Genomic DNA, 5231 nt, shown 5'->3' on the forward strand with positions numbered 1-5231 from the left:
GAGCTGCTTTGAATCCTTCCTCGCAATCTCACAGGTTACAGAGGAGGATCACAAACTGAAAATTTTAACCGCCCAGGTGAGCCATCAAGTATATATGCTAATCCGGGACTCTAATACGTACGTGGCGGCCCTCGAGCTACTAAAAGGGCAATATACGCGCCCAGTGAACACAATTTACGCCCGACACCTCTTGGGATCCCGCAGGCAGCAACCGGGAGAATCGGTAGGGGCATTTGCACGGGCGCTACTGGCACTCTGCAGAGACTGCGATTGTAAAGCGGTAACGGCTGTGGAGCACGCGCAGGGACTCGCCTGTGATGCCTTCGTCAGGGGCCTCCAGTCAGACCACACCCGGCAGAGACTGCTAGAAAGCAAGGAACCCGACCTGAAGACGGCCATTGCCCTTGCGCTCTCGTTAGAGGAGGCCCACCGAAACCTCGAGGCATACCCCCGTAACGGCGCCGAGACATGGCAATCAAAACCGTGGGACACGGGACCGCCGCCCCCGGCACCAACCGCTGCAGCGACCCAACCGAGACAGCAGCCTCCGGTAAGAACTGCTTCGATGCCCAGTAACCAGGCCCAAAAATGCTATTTCTGTGGCCAGTTAAAACATCCCAGAGCGCACTGCCCAGCTAAGACAGCTACCTGCTCGGGCTGCGGGAAGAAAGGCCATTACGCTAACGCCTGCAAGGGGAAGCCAGCCAGCAGCGCAGCGTGCGGGCCGTGGGAGCAGCCATCTTATCCGCCATTTTGTGTACCCCCGGCCGCATGGCATCCGCCGCCATCGTATCCAACGCACTCAACCGCCATTTCGTCACCGGAACCGACCACCGTCTCGGCGGATGACTATAGTGACTCACTAAGCCACATACTGGCCTCCGTGACGCTGGATCAAGGCCACCCTCACCATCTATCCAGCTCCATGATGGATATCGCGGTAAACGGCCGCGCCACCAGTTGCCTGATCGACAGCGGGAGCACAGAGAGTTTCGTCCACCCCGACACGGTACGTAGCCACTCCCTCACGATTCTGCCAACGCACCATCGCATTTCTATGGCGTCCAAGTCCCAGTCAATGGACATCAGCGGCTACTGTGTGGTGACCCTGTCAGTAGGGGGCACTGAATATCAAAAATTTAAACTGCTAGTCCTGCCCCGTCTTTGCGCTGCCGTCCTGCTAGGGTTGGATTTTCAGTGCCACCTTAAGAGTGTCACACTAGCATACGGTGGACCCCTCCCCCCACTCACAGTCTGCAACCAACAACTTTTAAATCGCCCGCTGCAAACCACCTGCAGCCTTTCCACATTAAAAGTCCCCCCCCCTCCCCTGTTCGCTAACCTCACCCGCGACTGTAAACCCATCGCTACCAAAAGCAGGCGGTACAGTGCCGGGGACAGAGCTTTTATCAGCTCTGAGGTGGAGCGGCTCTTGAAGGAGGGCATTATCGAAGGTAGCACTAGCCCCTGGCGAGCCCAGGTTGTAGTCGTTAAAACCACTGCAAAACGCCGCATGGTAATCGACTACAGCCAAACCATAAACCGGTACACCCAGCTGGACGCGTACCCCCTCCCTCGCATATCTGATATGGTCAATCAGATTGCGCAATACAAAGTATTCTCCACCATCGACCTTAAGTCAGCGTACCACCAGCTGCCCATCCGCCATGAGGACCGCCAGTATACTGCCTTCGAGGCAAACGGCCGCCTCTACCACTTCCTTAGGGTCCCCTTCGGCGTCACCAACGGGGTTTCGGTCTTCCAAAGGGAGATGGACCGAATGGTTGACCAGAACGCGCTGCGGGCAACCTTCCCCTATTTGGATAACGTCACCATCTGCGGCCACGACCAGCAGGACCACGACGTTAATCTAGCAAATTTCCTCCGTACGGCCCAACGGCTGAACCTAACGTACAATAAGGAAAAATGTATGTTTCACACCAAGCGCCTGGCCATCCTCGGCTGCGTGGTGGAGAACGGAGTCATCGGGCCCGACCCCGACAGAATGCGCCCCCTAATGGAGCTACCCCTTCCCCACTGCCAAAAAGCACTGAAGAGATGCCTGGGGTTTTTCTCCTACTACGCCCAGTGGGTGCCCCTCTATGCAGACAAAGCCAGGCCCCTCATCAAAGCCACCTCCTTCCCCCTGACACCAGAGGCGTGTGCAGCCTTCACTCTTATCAAGAACGATATCGCGAAGGCCGCAATGCACGCGGTGGATGAGTCCATCCCCTTCCAAGTGGAGAGCGATGCCTCCGACTTCGCCCTAGCCGCGACCCTTAACCAGGCGGGCAGACCCGTGGCCTTTTTCTCAAGGACCCTCCAGGGCCCCGAGACGAGACACTCCTCCGTCGAAAAGGAGGCCCAGGCTATTGTAGAAGCGGTGCGTCACTGGAGGCATTACCTGGCCGGGAAACGATTTACCCTGCTCACTGACCAGCGTTCAGTAGCTTTTATGTTTAATAATAAGCAGAGGGGTAAAGTCAAGAACGACAAGATCTTGAGGTGGAGAATCGAACTCTTCACCTACAATTATGATATCTTGTATCGGCCAGGGAAACTCAATGAGCCCCCAGATGCCCTATCACGTGGTACATGTGCCAACGCGCAGAGTGATAGGCTGCAGTCCCTCCACAATGACCTCTGCCACCCGGGGGTCACCAGGTTTTTCCATTTTATCAAATCCCGTAACCTGCCCTACTCCATCGAGGAGGTCAGGACCATGACCAAGAGCTGCCAAATCTGCGCCGAGTGCAAACCGCACTTCTATAGGCCGGACAGAGCAAGCCTGATCAAGGCCACCCGCCCCTTCGAACGCCTGAGCGTCGATTTTAAAGGGCCCCTCCCCTCCGCTGACCGCAATGTGTACTTCCTCAACATAGTTGATGAGTACTCCCGTTTCCCCTTTGCCATCCCTTGCCCAGACATGACCAGTACCACGGTCATCAAGTGTCTGAATGACATCTTCGCTCTGTTCGGGTTCCCCAGCTATATACATAGCGACAGGGGCTCATCGTTCATGAGCGACGAACTTCGGCAGTACCTGCTAACAAGAGGTATCGCCACGAGCAGGACCACCAGTTACAACCCCCGGGGGAACGGCCAGGTGGAAAGGGAGAACGCGACGGTTTGGAAGGCAGTCCTCTTAGCACTAAAATCTAAGGGCCTTCCGACCTCCCGCTGGCAGGAGGTCCTCCCTGCAGCGCTTCACTCCATTCGGTCACTGCTTTGTACTGCCACTAATGCGACCCCTCATGAGAAAATGTTCGTTTTCCCCCGGAAGTCTACATCGGGAACCTCGCTACCGGCATGGTTGACTTCTCCTGGGCCCGTCCTACTGCGGAGGCACGTGCGGACGCATAAAACGGACCCCCTGGTTGAGCGGGTGCACCTCCTACACGCCAACCCCCAGTATGCCTGGGTGACATACCCAGACGGGCGGGAGGACACGGTCTCCATACGAGATCTCGCACCCTCGGGTACCCCTGAATTACCACCGTTATCCCCCTTACCACCGTTATCCCCCTTACCACTGTTATCCCCCACCACCCCTCCCAACCCAACCCCTGCAGACGGCATGCCAAAGCCCCAGGAATCTTCGCCAACCACCCAGACACCAGACCCGACGTCGGATGCTGCAACACCACCGCCGCCACCACGACGATCAGGACGTCAGACAAGGCCTCCTGATAGACTTAACTTGTAGTACCCTTCACCCCGCCGGACTTCACATTAAACAAGGGGTGAATGTGGTAAACCACTGTATTGTATATTGCCACCTCTGGGTGGCGCTGTGTATGGAGGCATGCCTCAGCTGACTCCACCCACCACTGTGTGGGTTTCGTTCAGACTTGTTCAGTCACTCACGAAGAAGCATGGTCTCTTCTTAGCTAATAAAAGCCTTATTCATCTCTTCTTTCGACTCATCATCTCTTCTTCGACTCATCACCTTTTATGAAGTAATTGATAAGCGTATCACTCACAAAGCAACTTTGGTGTCATTTATTGCACCCTGGACTTTGGAAAAGTCATAAACCCTGTAAAAATGGATGGCCCCACCTCATGCCCTGCTGTGATGTTAAAGGTGATGAATTCCCCAGCTCTCCTGAAAAATGCATAAATCACCTGATGAATACATGAGTACTAAACTCTGGCCAATATTACCAGAACCCACATGGCTGCCTGAAATGACCCAGTGTCATAAAGGCTGAGTATGTTCATCAGACAGAGAAATGTGGACAGATGATCGTGGCTGCAGGCAGTAGCTGTCACAGGTCTCCTATTGTCTTTTTGGGAATACACATAATTTCACAAATGTCCTCATAGCTCCTGCATTGCCTATTATTATCCTTTGAATTCTCCTTGAATGCAGCCTCACTCTCCATTCCTCCATTCTCTCCTCTGCCGCCATGATAATAGCATCCAAAGAAATGCTCATAGGGAATGACATACCTGCACCGGAGAAGCCCTCACTGTGGGTGGGGAGATCAAAAGCTCCTGGTGATCTCACATTTTCACAGACAGTAAGAAACAAGCCTAAGAAGGCCAAAAAAAATCATTCTAAAATGTTCTTTCCAGTTGCAGTAATCACTTCTGAAACATTCAGTACTCTCAGGCTCTAAAGCCTTTCACTTCCACTGACTGTGACAACAGATCCATCTTATATTTCGTATTCAAACTTACTTCTGGACATAATTTTCAACTTACCGCTGGAGCATAAACCAGTGTTGCGGATTGGATGCCTGTTATAGAAACTGGCCCATTCTCCTTTCCATTGAAGTAAATAGAACAGAAAATCACAGGGTTTCTATAACGGGTGCCTGACCATCAATTATATGCTCCAGCTGTAAGTTAATAAATGGACCCGCCCCCCAAGTGTATTGCGAGTGTAAAACCAGGAAGTTCAGAAATGCAGTGCCACTGGCTCAGATTTAAAAATATTTTAAATTAGGTGGCTGGGGATTCAGCAGGCAGATAGTGGGAAGGGCCAAATCATTTTTGGAAATTTGGAGATTTCCTTTTACGGTGGAAATTACTCCTGCCCTAATTTGCTGCACACACTGAAAAATTTTGCATCGGGCCCTATGTTCTGATCTATTAAAGCTAGTTCAAATTTGATGTGGGATGTGTGAAATTTCAGCAACTATTATGAATTTTGCCTGCAGAAATCACCTAGTAATAATATCATATTAAGAATGACATTGACGAGAGATTTGTGAAGTACGCTTTGC

Source organism: Somniosus microcephalus, chromosome 7 (assembly GCF_052327205.1).
Source record: "Somniosus microcephalus isolate GS21.2 chromosome 7, FLI_Smic_1.0, whole genome shotgun sequence".
NCBI classification, from domain to species: domain Eukaryota; kingdom Metazoa; phylum Chordata; class Chondrichthyes; order Squaliformes; family Somniosidae; genus Somniosus; species Somniosus microcephalus.